Genomic DNA, 14241 nt, shown 5'->3' with positions numbered 1-14241 from the left:
AATGAACTCAGGGGAGAAACCCCCTAGACTGTGCACTTCTGCCGCCTGGGCCACGGCCCTAGACGCACCCTCAACCGGCGCTCGCAAGAGCGGGGGAGAAACATGCTGCGCATCCAAAATGGCGTCCGGCGCGAAACTCCGAGAAGGAGCCATGCGGGAAGAACGGCGCTTAACTTTCGCCGTTTTCTTGCCATCGTCCGAATCAAGGGCGACCATAGCATTAACATCTCGCAGCTCGAGGGCGGCCCAAGAAGAAGCCGTCTGAGCAGAGTGGCTGGCCAACATGGAGTGGGCGAGCAGCGGGGGATGGGCGCTTATGGCGGGAAAAACCACCGCACCGGAGGAAAACCGGGACACTGACTGGACTCCAAACTGATGCCCAACAAAGGCGATTCAGGCTTTGAAACCCCCGCATCCCCGCTAGATGCACACACGCGGTCCGGGGAGCGAATCCTCGCGCCCTCGCCCTCCGACGCCATAAGCCACATGGAGACCGAACGGGGAAACCCCTGCCCGCTATAAAAAGGTAAAATTACCTGCTTCTCGCTCCGAGCTGTAACGAACTGGTGTCCCAGTGAGCAGCTGCAATAACGCTGATATATTCGTTGAAATAAACGCCCTTAAAGGACGTTCAAAAATTTTTATTTTTTTTAAACTGCGCCAGCGGGAGGGGGGAGAAAAGGAGGGACCTGGCACCACCAGGTTTGCACTTGCTCAAGAAGAGCCCTCAACCCCAGGTACTCAACAAAACCTAAAAATTAGGCTTGGAGACCTAGCCAGAGCTGCTGCTGTGTGTGACCACCACCTGCTGAGATAGAGAACATACTGAGGAGTTTCCGGCAGCACATGACCACATATAGGGAGGCAAAAGGATTGCTCTCTATCTCCACCTGCTGGTAGATGGACACAACCCACCAGTCTATGGATTGATCAGCATGATGATATGGAAACTTTACTAGCGCTGAGTGCATTGTTACTCAAAATTTCACTGAACTCATATTTAGCAACATAAAACATGAGTGGTAACAGGGATGGATTTAAAGTGGGGAAAAGAAGTTAGGAGCTTAGTACTGATTTTCAGCATTAGGCTCAAATCTAGTCGAACAGATGTTAGTCTTAAATTTATGAGCATAACATTTATGCTTCTAACTTAAGATGAATTTTCAGTTGAAAATTTAGGTTTGGCTGAAAATAGGGCACAAATTTAGGAGCTCAGCTTTTTTTGAATATTGGGCTCCAGGACTCCAGTTTGGGCAGAGCTGTTATATTGTAGGGCCTAGGTCAAGAGAGGAGTCATCGCTTGGGCTATGCCTAGGTCAGGTGGAAGAGCCACTATTAGGGCAAGGCTCAAGTTGGGTGGAGGAAGGATGGAAGGCAGCCCTTTCAACAAAAATGTATCTTTTCCAAGCTGTAGAGCCCTAACCTCTTTAGCCTTTCCTCATATGAGAGGAGTTCCATCCTCTTTATCATTTTGGTCGCTCTTCTTTGAACCTTTTCTGATTCCGCTATATGTTTTTTGAGATACGGCGACCAGAACTGAATGCAATACTCAAGGTGCGGGTGCACCATAGAGCGATAGAGACGCATTATAGTATTTTTGATCTTATTCATCATCCCTTTCCTTTTTTTTTTTTTTTTTAATTTATTTATTTATAATTTCAAACAATAATATACAAGATATCCTTGCTTAAGTAATACAGAGAGATGAGTCCTATGTAAAGTCAATTAAGTAATTAGTAAAGAAAAAAAGAAAAACAAATCTCCCTTTCTTAGACCACAAACATTAGAAAGGGGGGATCAGGAAAAAATGAGGAGAAATTTTACACAATCTGGTTTAAAGGAAATTAAGGCCTGGACCTATCCACGGGTATATTTAACATTATATTGAACCTTAATCCTAGAGAGTTATTTAGCTAATTTTTTTCAATTCAACAAAACTTCTCAATTGTTCCGGTTCGAAAAAGGTATACTTATTATCTTGGTACTTTATAAGACATTTACAAGGATAAGCCAGTAAAAAGCTGGCTCCTAGCTTTTTAACATCCTCTCTCAATAACAGAAACTTCCTTCTCTTTTCTTGAGTAGATTTTATAACATCTGGATAAATCCATATTCGAGCTCCGTAAAATAATTTTTGGGAATTCTTAAAGAATAATTTCATAATGGAGTTAACATCAGGCTCAAATATGAAAGATACCAATAAGGTAGCTCGAGATTGAATCTCAGTCAACGAGTTCTCAAGAAATATTGTCAAATCCTGTAATCCTGGAGATTGTAATCCTGTTGGGCCTTTTTTTCTCTGCTGTTCCTCATTTTTACGAGGCATTGGGAGATAATATATTTTATTAATCGGAGGAATATTGTCTGAGGAATAGTGAAGAACTTCACTTAAATATTTTCTAAATAACTCCATTGGACCCAATTCTGCCACTATTGGAAAATTTAATATCCTCAAATTGAGGCGTCTATTGAAATTTTCAATTTGATCTAATTTGTTATGTAAAATAAGTCTATCCTTCATCAAACTTTCAGTTGTATCCTTTAATGAGGTAAGTTCTTGCTGAAACAAAACTTTTTGCTTTTCAGATTCTAGCTTAAATTTTTCAAAGGAATCATGCAATGAATCTACCTTGGTCACTAGTAACGCCGTGTCCAAGGCAGCTTTCGAAGTTGTCTTCTGTAAATTCTGTAGAATAAGCCAAATACTCTCCAGTGAAACCTCCACACGGGCAACTGGCTCCAGATGAAAATCCTCAGCAGTTTCTCCGGGGGTGGCTCCAACCGCTACAGCTTCGCCGACGCCATCTCCGGACGCCTCCGAAGACTCCGCCCCCCGCCGGAGCTCTGCTGGGCATGGAGGCGGGTTCAGTTCAGGCGAGGATAGCGTCGTCTCTAGCCCCAGGGAAACCGCCGCTCCTCCGACCGCTTCCACAGCAGGGCTCCTCGCCTCCGTGCTCCGTGGAGTACTCGCCACAAACCCATCGAGGGTCCGCTGAACTGCTGGGGTGGCTCTTGGCGCAGCTGGTAAGCCCTTAACCAAACCCTTCCTTTTTGTATGAGGCATGTTGAATCAAAAATATATTAAGGAAATAGGATCAGAGGTCAGCAGAGCCTCGGTGAGCGTTCGTGAGCAGCGTCCGCCATCTTTGATCTCCCCTCCCCTTTCCTAATAATTCCTTGAATCTTGTTTGTTTTTTTGGCCACCGCCGCACACTGGGCAAAAGATTTCAGTGTATTATCTACAATGACAACTAGATCTTTTTCTTGAGTGCTGACCCCCAAGGTGGACCCTAGTATTAGGTAACTATGATTCGGATTATTCTTTCCAATGTGCATCACCTTGCATTTGTCCACCTTAAATTTCATCTGCCTTTTGGACGCCCAGTCTTCTAATTTCCTAAGGTCTTCCTGCAATATTTCACAGTACGCACATGTTTTAACAGCCTTGAATAGTTTTGTATCATCTGCAAATTTGATCACATCACTCGTCATCCCGATTTCCATTTCATTTATAAATATGTTAAATAATACCGGTACCAGTACAGATCCCTGCGGCACTCCACTGTTCTTCCTCCTCCATTGAGAGAAATGGCCATTTAACCCTACCCTCTATTTTCTGTCCAATAACCAATTCCTAGTCCACACCAGAACCTTGTCTCCTATCCCATGACTCTAATTTTCTCAAGAGTCTCTCATGAGGAACTAATTAAAAGCTTTCTGAAAATCTAGATACACTACATCAACCAGCTCACCTTTATCCTCATGTTTATTCATGCCTTCAAAGAAATGAAGCAAATTGGTGAGGCAAGACTTCCCTTGGCTGAACCCATGCTGACTCTGTCCCATTAAACCATGTTTATCCATGTGTTCTGTAATTTTATTCTTATAATAGTTTCTACTATTTTGCCCAGCACTGACGTCAGGCTTACCGGTCTGTAATTCCTGGATCACCACTGGAACCCTTTTTAAAACCGCTTGTAAAATATACAAACTGAGTGCAAACCAAGTAACAATCACATCCACAAAATTTTTAACATTTTCACCTCCCCTTTCAGGATTTATGTTTAAACAGTTCTACTGATAGTACAGCGTACTAAACCATAACAATAACTTCCTCTTAGCAGGCACCCCAGGCGACTCCTGCGATAGAATTTCCACGCATTAGTGAACGGCATCTGAAAATTTTTTTAACAATCCTCCCCTATCCCCGAACTCCCCTATTCCCCTGTGTTCCCCCATATTATTCAACATTTCGGTTAGAAGAGCAAGTCAAATCAGAACATACTATCTGCCCCAGGGTACATAACCATCAGGTGTAATCATCTCCCCCCCTCCCAGGAGCCACACTCTATCATACTGGAAAGTTCAACCCTCATTGAGAAGTAAGCTACGTCCTCTAGGATTTAAAATTTGCAAATATGGACCCCAATTTGCCAGGAAAGTAATTTGTCTCCTCTGGGAGAGCCTAGCATCTCTAGCCTCCCAGGATACCAACTGATGTAATTGATTCCTCCAGTGCCAGTAGGCTGGGGGATCTTTAACTGTCCAATATTGTAGAATACATTTCCTTCCTACTAGACACATCTTACGGAGCATTAGTATCTCAAAGCGATTCCTACCTCCAAAGGCCTCTGGTACATCCAACAGTAGTTGCTCTATTGTCCCCAACACCGGGATGCTAAGTTGCAGTTCCCAGAACCTTCGAATTTGACCCCAGAACCTCTTCAGAACTGGGCATCCCCAAACATATGTAATAAAGTACCCGGCTCCTCCCACATTTAAGACATTCCAACCTTGATTACCTCCCATATTCACCAATTGAGAAGGAGCCACATAACCTCTATAAATGCATCTATGTGCACATTCTCTCAATCTGGCATCTGACACCAGCAAAGGAATTCTTGCTACTGATTTAGGTATATCCCAGAGTCTCAACGACGAACCCAGCTCTCTCTCCCAGGATTTCCTTAAGAACTTGTGGTCCTTGGGGGCCTGCCACCTGATTAGTTCCTTATATAATAATGAGATTGTAAGCTTTCCCTCTCTTATAGATTGAAAAAGCTCTTGAATCTTGCTCCCCAATGGGACCCTCAAGAGATCCCTGGGCAAGGAGGCAACATAGTGTCTCACCTGCCTTAAAGCAAATTTATTACCCCAAGACTCTCCAAACCGACCCACCAAATCCTCATCTGAAAGGGGCTGCCCATCTTCACCAACTAAATCTGCCAAGCATGTGATTCCCTGCTGAGCCCATACAATAAACGTTTGACTAGCCATGCCCGGTGGGAAGTCGCAATTACCTCTTATAGTAAGTTGATCTGTCGCAGCCGGGTCCCCACCTAAGTGCCGAATAACTACTCCCCGCACCTCCCGAAGTGGCTTCAACAGCACACATGTTCTAAAATTCTCAGGGAGCTGGCGTGTCTTATGATTTAATAGTGAGAATAACCGATAAGGTTCAAAATATTCAGCCTCCATGGCCTTTGGGGTGTATATCTGAGTATCTAAGCACCAATCTCCCAGGTGTCTCATCTGGCATGCTTGGTTGTATACCGCTAAGTCCAGCATACCTATTCCTCCCCGGTTCCATCCCCCGATCAAATGTGAAAATCGAATTCTAGGTTTCTTATTCCTCCAAAAGAATTTTGACACCAATCTATAAAAACACTTCAAATCTTTGTGACGCAAACAGAGGAATTGTCTGTAATATGTAAAGCCGCCTAGAAATAGTACCATTTTCACCAAGTTCAATCTACCCACCAAAGGCAGTGGCAGGTCTTGCCAGCCTTGAAGCATCTTACGGGACTCCTCTTGCAGCCAGGTAATATTAATATCATGTAATGCTGATGTGTTCATAGGTAGCAGAATCCTTAAGTATTTAAAAGAACTGAGTGTTCTTCTCAATGGGAAGTCACCTCTCCAGCAACTCCAGACCTCCGAGGAGGCCAGTGCTTCCGATTTTCCTAAATTCAAGCGGAAGCCTGCATAGTCCCCATATTCAGCAAAGATCTCCAGTAAGGCCGTCAGTGAGTCCCATGGTTTTGTTAGACAGACCAAGATATCATCTGCGAAAGCCGCCAATTTAAAACCTCCTTTCCTATCCCGCCACCGCCGGCGGCTCCTCAATGTCCCTTATTAGCGATCTAATGTCAACACAACAAGAGGGGATGACAACGGGCAACCCTGTCGGGTTCCCCTTCTTATCTCAAATTCCGCAGTTCTATCTCATTAACCGATACTTTAGCTTTCAGGTTCGAATATAAGGCTTTTATCCCGGTCAAAAAACTACCCGAAAATCCGTATTTCCGCACCACCTCCAAAAAAAACTCCAATACACACGGTGAAAAGCCTTCTCGGCATCGAAGCTGACCAATAATGAGTTGATATTACCCCGGTGCAATGGCTTCTAGGGAGGCCAAAACCCTCCTACATTTTTGGCGATAGTCTGTCCTCTCACGAAACCTACTTGAGAGTCCCGAATTAATTTTGGCAGAATTCTAGCTAATCTATTCGTCATAATCTTGGCCATCAGCTTCACCTCGTAGTTTAATACGAGATTGGCCTATAAGATTCAGCCAATTCTGGGTCTCTCCCCTTCTTTGGGGATCATAATGATACAAGCTGTGTTCAGAGCAGGGGCGCAAATGTTCTTTTTCAATAAATACATTGAACATATGCGCCAAAGGTTCTTCTATCTCCTCCCCCATGATCTTATAAAATTCAGCCCTATACCCATCCACCCCCGGTGCTTTAGTAAGTGCACTTTGTTTAATGGTCACTAGCACCTCCTCTGCTGTTATGGGGCAATTAAGCCACTGCTCAATCCTCAGCGACACGTTCGGCAGTCTAATAGGGTTTAAATAAAGCTCTCCCGGGAGTCCCTCACCTTGTGGGGCTTCATACAACTGCTTGTAAAAGCTATAAAATACTTCACCAATTTCGTGATCTGTATGAACTCGAGCTCCCTGCCGCGACTTCATGGCTAAAATCCTCGCTTTACCTTGCTTAGCCACTATGAGCGCGCCATCAGCTTACCCTCTTTGTTTCCGTATTTTATAAAGTTGGTATCTATAGAAAACCTGCGATTTCAGGGCCCTTTGATGGAGGATTTCATTTAATGCCGTTTGGAGAGTTAATATATGTTGTTTATTTGCCGTAGTTGGTATGTGCCCATATCGTCTTCTAGCCGCACTTAAAAGTTTACTAAACCATAGGACTTCCCGGTCTCTAGCCTTGCGTGTATGGGACCTATAGCTAATTATCTCGCCCCTTAGTACTGCCTTGGCCGCTTCCCAATACAGCACTCGGTCTTCCACATGTCTATCATTACGTAATTTATAATCCTGCCAACTTTTCTGAATTGAGGCCTTAAATATTGAATCCTGATACAGCTCTATGGAAAGGTCCAGCGTCTGCGTTTTTCCCTCACTGTCCCTCTGTAACCAGCTCATTTCCACCCAGAGCATGATCAGATATCACATAAGTCCCCAGGGCCGATTGTGTAACTGACCCAAACAGTTGGTCTGAAATCAACAAACAATCAATGCAGGCTTGAGTGCCATGTGCCCAGGAGAGGTGTGTGTAATAACCTCCAAATGTCCACTAGACCTACCTGTTGGCAAAGATTGGGCAGCCCCCTTTCTTCCCGTCTAGATTTTGCCTCCAAGACCCTGAGCTGTGCATCAGTGGGTCCAAAACCATATTTTTTTTTGTTTGTTTTGTTTTGTTACATTTGTACCCCGCGCTTTCTCACTCATGGCAGGCTTAATGCGGCTTACATGGGGCAATGGAGGGTTAAGTGACTTGCCCCGAGTCACAAGGAGCTGCCTGTGCCTGAAGTGGGAATCGAACTCAGTTCCCCAGGACCAAAGTCCACCACTCTAACCACTAGGCCACTCCTCCACTCCCCCCACTATCATGGGTAAGGGGGCACCCGCAAAATTTTGACATGATCAACTTGTAAAAACTTCTGGTCATATTGATTTGGGAGCATATACATTCCCCACAAGATCTTTTGGCGCTGAATAAATAGCTTCATAAGCAGAAACCTCCCTCCCAGATCAGCAAAACGTAGCTCTACCTTATCTAATATTCCTTTCCTAATCAAAATGGCAACCCCCCCCCCCCCCTTTTTCCCCCGAGCTGCTGCAGACACACATTCCCCCACCCACCAAGTGCGGAGTTTAGCGTGTTCAGAATCTGGTAAGTGAGTTTCCTGGAGTATGGCAGTATCTACTTTGTGTCTTTGCAAGTGTTGTAGAATCTTTGTTCACTTAATAGGAGGCATAATGCCTCCCATATTCCATGTAATCACTTTCAGAGTCTCGCATGTATTATCTGGTGATTCTTAGCACCTACGAACCCAACCTGCAGCAGAGGAAGGCGTCCCAGCCTCTGCCCTCCTCCAATCTTGTGAATGAACTTCCAGTACTCCCACCTAAGCCCATTATAATACGGCTCTCCAGGTTCCTATCTCTCCCCTACCCCAAACCCCCCTTTCCCACTTTCCCATATAGTCCCCCCGTCCCTACATGAGACCATCACGTTTAACACCACTCCCCCCCCAACCCCTCTTGCAAGATAATCAACAACATTTCCGTCCCCAATTACCCACATACTCATCAGGATCTCTGACCAAGGTGGTGGAAGTGTGAGCGCGTTCGGCGAAACCGCTCCTTGCTGCTCGAGGGTGAAGCGATTTCCTTACTCCACAATGCCCCATACAAAGCGAAAAGGAGCCATGAGGCTTCCACCGCCGCCTGCAGCTGCTTCGTCTCCACTTCAGGGTAGCATGGTCCGCTTCCTGACGCGCCCCTCACAGAGTGAAGAGACGGGGTCGCCTGCTGCAGGGGCATCCGGTGGAGCGGAGCCCCTGATGGGCTTAGAAACATCTTTATCCCCGCCTCCCAATTCTAAATGCCCTCTGTGTCCGGCTATAGATGTGGTGAGGGGAGCAGGCATCCGAGAACCCAACAAGGGGAACAAGGAGCCAGCAGACGGAGGACCCATGCCACAGGAAAGTAGCCAGGAGAGAGAGGTCCTTGGGTTTAAAGGACCCGTAACAACTCCGGAGGTTAATCTAGAGAGGATCTGGCTAAAGCTGAGTAAAATGGACTCCACGCTTCAAAATGCTTCAGAAAAGGTAAATACTTTATCTTTGAAAATTGAGGAAAAGGTTAAAGAAGACCTGACGACACAAGTAAAAGATCTAAAAAAAAGATATGGATCAATTGCAAGAATTTAAAGTGACAGTGATAAAAGACAATTTGGCAATGCATAGAAAAATTGAACAGATCGAGAATTTTAATAAAAGACTAAACCTTCGTGTTCTGAATTTTCCCAAAATTCCTGATGATACGCCTATAGAGTTATTTAAAAAATACTTGCAAGAAAATTTGAAAATGCCTCAAGAACTTATACCTCCTATAAATAAAATCTATTATCTTCCGACAAGCTCAGGTGGAAAAGAAGGAAAGAAAGAAGGTTTGGATGGTATAGACTTTAACAATCTGAAATTCTAGAACAATCCATTGAAATAGTTCCGCAAAGAGCCACCCTTTTGGTCTCGCTGGTATTTGAACAAGATCTCAATGCAATATTAAAATTATACTTTAAATTTTCAAAGGTTCCTTTTTATGGAACAAAAATATGGATATTTCCAGATGTTACTAAAGTAACTCAAGAACGTAGAAAATTATTTCTGGCATTGAAACAGGATGTTCTTAAATTGGGTGGCTCATTTTTGTTAGTCTATCCTTGCAAATGCCTGGTCAGGTTTAGTGGGATAAAGTATGTATTCTATGACTCAGAACAGCTAAAATTCTTTCTGGATATGAAACAGCTTAATGTAGAATTAGTTAAATGATATGTGACGAATTACACAGTTAAACCGCATTTTCTATATTTGTGTTAATATACCTGTATATAACTCCACTAAATTGTAATTCCCCCCTTAACTTGAGGTCTAAGGAAGCATGTATAATTTTTCCTTTTGCTTATTTTTTTTTTAACGTTTGTATTATGCTGTTTTTCTGTAACAAGTGATATGCTTGTAAGAAATTTGGAAATTCCATGAAAAAAAAAAAAAAAAGAAAAGGATCTCAGTAACAGTTCCAGTCCTCAGTGATAAATCTTCACGACTCTTGCATAGTGAAAGTCTCTAGGGCTTGGACGACTGTTCTAGCCAGACTACATAACAGCCCTACTCCCTCAATTGTCCATCTTATCTAAAGAAACAGGTATTTAAGTAGAGTCTTCCCAAGCAGCTTCACCCTTAAACTGTTGGTGACCTTAACAGACAGCCAGCGAGCAGGAGCTTGTTCATTCTGCAGGGTGTAGTCTTGGTAGGGTCACGACTTAACTTCGCTAGTCCTTAGTCAAATCTTTACCAGTATCTCAAAAATCAACTCTGCAAGGCCAGAAGCTCCTCTATACAAATCCAACTGTTCTAGTTTACTCAAGCCAACTATATCGTCAAATTTGTGTATTCCACTGTAAATTGAATACCTGTACTTGGCAACTCCTTTCCTCCTGGAACAATCCAGAATTCCTTTCCAGACTCCCGTTCATTTAGGCTCTACTAAGTTCAAAAAAGCTTGCGCTTGCTCCACTGTCGAATATATCTTCGTATCCGCCTGGTATGTTACTCTTAGCTTGGCCGGATATAGTAGAACGAAACGGATTTTCATAGCAAACAGTCAGGGTGCACACAGGTGAGAACTTCCTCCTCTGCACCGCCACTGTCGCTGAATAATCCTGGAAGCACAAATTTTTTTATTATCATAGTGCAACTCCTGGTCTTTACGTAAGGGTTGCAGTATGGCTTCTTTGTGCGCAAAATTCAGCATGCGGCAAATCACCACTCGCGGGCGTGCGTTCTCTGAGTGTCTAGGGCCCACCCGGTGCGCTCATTCCACCTGGAGTTCCCCCAAGTCCGCTGAGATCTGTATCTGCTCCTGAAGCCACCGTCCAAGAACGCCGCAAACTGCTTCCCTCCAACGCCTCTGGTAGCCCCACAAATCGTAGGCTATTCCTTCGCAATCTGTTTTCAAGATCTTCGAGTTTCTTCTCATAGCCTTCTACTATATGTTTTAGTGTTGCATTTTCTCCCTCCATTTGCAGCACTCTATTTTCCAGGGTTCCATGACGTTGCTGAAAGTCTGCAAGGTCTTTATTGAGCTGTTCCAGATGTTCCTGAACCTGGGCTAGCTTGCTGTCGATGGGGCTCAGCCTCCTATCTAGTAAGGGCTCCATCGCGCTCGTCACCTCCGCCGCCACCCGCTGAGCTGAGAGAGGCCGCAGCCGGGCTTGCCGCAGCCGTCATTTTGTCTTCCCCGGCTATGAGTATTTGTGAGCTGCCTTAAAAAGACTCGTTCTACGATGAAATTCGCCGATTTCGAGGGGTTGGTTGGTAAGCTGGCAGGAGCAGAGTTTTTCACCAGCCGCTCCTGATCATGGTGTCACGCGACCCCTTTTAGCCTTCTTTATTAATGATTTTGCATCAAACTTGCCAGTGCTTACGTTTCTTCTTGTTTTCTTCATTTGAGTCCTTTTGCCATTCTTTGAAGGACAATCTTTTGGCTGTAATAGCCTCTCTTACTTCATCTTTTAACCATGCTTTCCATCGTTTTCTCGTTTCCACCTTTGCAAACATGTGGAATGCAACTGGTCTTGGCTTCCATGATGGTATTTTTGAATAACGTCCGTGTCTCATTTATTGTCTTAACCTTAGCAGCTGATCCTTTTAGTTTCTTTTTAACCATTTTCCTCATTTTATTGTAGTCGCCCTTTTGAAAATTAAATGCAGCTACAGTAGATTTCCTTTACGGGTTCATCCCAGATAGCTCAGACTTGATCATGTTATGATCACTATTTCCTAGGGGACCCAACACTGCCACCACTCGCACTATGCCCTGCACACCACCAAGGACCAGATCCAAAATGGCTCCCCCTCTCGTCAGTTCCTAGACAAGTTGCTCCAAGAAGCAGTCGTTTATTACATGTAGAAATTTTATCTCCCTGGCACTTCTTGATGTAACATTTATCCAGTCAATATTGGGGTAATTGAAATCAAGAAATTGCATTAATTTGTGGAAGATTTTCACGCTGTTTTCACCATCCAGGATAAGTAACGTTTTTTTTCCGTTACATTGTATTAAGCATTTGTGTCTTTATCCATGAGTGTTTGATAAGGTGCTATGGCATACATCATATGAAAGTTATTTACGTGGAGTTTTTTTTAAGACTTATGATTAATGAGGTGCCCTCTCTAACTAGAAGGTGTGTCCTTTAAAAAGAGGTGTTGCCGGTTATACTGAGGTCTTTTTTCTCCACGATTTTTCATGATTGAGAGTCCATATTCACCTTTGAAACACTTCAACAATTGTAGAATTTTGAGTTTAATGGGGATTATATTCTACATATTCCAACTTTCATGGTAATTGAAATCACCCATTATTATAGTGTTGGCCAATTTGCCATCATTTCTTCATCTGTCTGTTCGTTCTGTCCTGGCGGACGGTAGTACAGCCCTACAAGAATACTTCTTCCCTTCACACATGAAATTTCTATCTATAATGATTCCACTCTACTATCTCTTTCATGTGGAACGTTTATTTTATTTGACTCAATTCCTTCTTGAACATATAGCGCAACCCCTTCCCCATCCAATTTGATCCTTCCTATCATTGTTTTACAATTTGTAACCTGTTAACACAGTGTCCCATTGATTGTCCTCTTTCGACCAAGTCACTGAGATGCCTATTATATCTACCTCATCATTTAGCGCTATATACTCTTAACTCTCCCATCTTATTTTTTAGGCTTCTAGCATTTGTATACAGGCACTTCAGATTGTGTTTATTCCTTGGATCTACAAGCTGCTTAGAAGTTGAAGGGGATAATATGCATCATTTATCCTGCTCTCTCATTAAGAACACATGGCTTACTTTCAGCATTGTTGAAACCTTTCTACTGGGATTCTCTAAATGTCCCTTTTCAATAGTATCCTTAGAGGATACTCCACACCGAACCATGCACTCCTGGGCGACTGTCTGCTTCCCTCCCCATTCTAGTTTAAAAGCTGCTCTATCTCCCTTTTAAAAGTTATTGCCAGTAGCCTGGTTTAATTTCGTTTAAGGTAGAGCCCATCCTTTGGAATAGCCTCCCTCTTTCCCAGAATGTCGCCCAGTTCTTAACAAATCTAAATCCCTCATCTTTGCACCATCTTCTCAACCAGTCATTGACTCTGCAGAGCTCTACCTGCCTCTTGGGTCCTGTGTGTGAAATAGGGAGCATTTCCAAAAATGCTACCCTTGAGGATCTGGATGTCATCCTTCTACCTAAGAGCCTAAATTTGGCTTCTAGAACCTCCCTCCCACATTTTCTTATGTCATTGGTACCCACATGTACTAAGACAGCCTGATCCTCCCCAGCGTTACCTAAGATCCTGTCTAGGTGAAGTGTGAGGTTCGCAACCTTTGCACCAGGCAGGCAAGGACTAGGCAATCTTCATGTCCACCAGCCACCCAGCTATCTACATGCCTAATGATCTAATCACCAGCTAGAACGGCTGTCCTAACCCTTCCCGCCTGGAAGAAGTTCTTGGAGAGACATCCTTGGTGCAAGAGGATAGTGCATCCCTTGGTGGGCATGTCCTGGCTGCAGGAGTACTTCGTACTTCATCAGGGTGATGCTCTCCTTCTAGGAGACCTCCTCTGAGGCTAATATCAAAGTTCTCATGGAATGGCACATCTTTACAGCTAAATTATATAAGCTGAAGTTGATTCCATATGAAAAGGCTGTGGGGGAATATGTTCCCCATTTTATCTCTGGTGGGCATGCCTGTTTGAACAAGTGCTATGAGTGATGGTGGCAGCTCTTTCCTTTAGATCATGCTTCTTGTTTGCTGGGATTATAGGGGAGATTATTCCTCTTTGAAGCTCCAAACTAATTTATGCTATCTAGCAGCTAGGAGGGATCTAGCTCAGTGTTGGAAATCCTCTGCTGCTCCTTCTCTGGAGGTATAGAAGGGAGTGTCTTCAAAATATGGTCACTATGGAAGCTTTAACAGCAACAAGGATGAACAACAACTACTACTACTACTTATCATTTCTATAGTGCTACTAAAGGCCCTAAAAAGTAATCAACCAGGGACCAATTATCCTGGTACCTGAACAGCCTTTGAATGTGAGAAGAGGGGTGTTGGGGGGGGGGGGGGAGGGAGTTGGAAGGGAGTGTTAG

The 14241-nt window shown here is 43.9% G+C and overlaps 1 protein-coding gene across 1 annotated transcript in view; it reads left to right on the top strand.

Annotated features, from left to right (window-relative positions):
- ACADL (acyl-CoA dehydrogenase long chain) overlaps window positions 1-14241 on the top strand; it is a 191907-nt gene that overhangs the window by 70905 nt on the left and 106761 nt on the right. The gene's annotated exons all lie outside the window — the stretch shown is intronic.

The sequence above is a fragment of the Microcaecilia unicolor genome, chromosome 7 (assembly GCF_901765095.1).
Source record: "Microcaecilia unicolor chromosome 7, aMicUni1.1, whole genome shotgun sequence".
NCBI lineage: Eukaryota > Metazoa > Chordata > Amphibia > Gymnophiona > Siphonopidae > Microcaecilia > Microcaecilia unicolor.
This window is presented reverse-complemented; position numbering and strand designations above follow the sequence as displayed.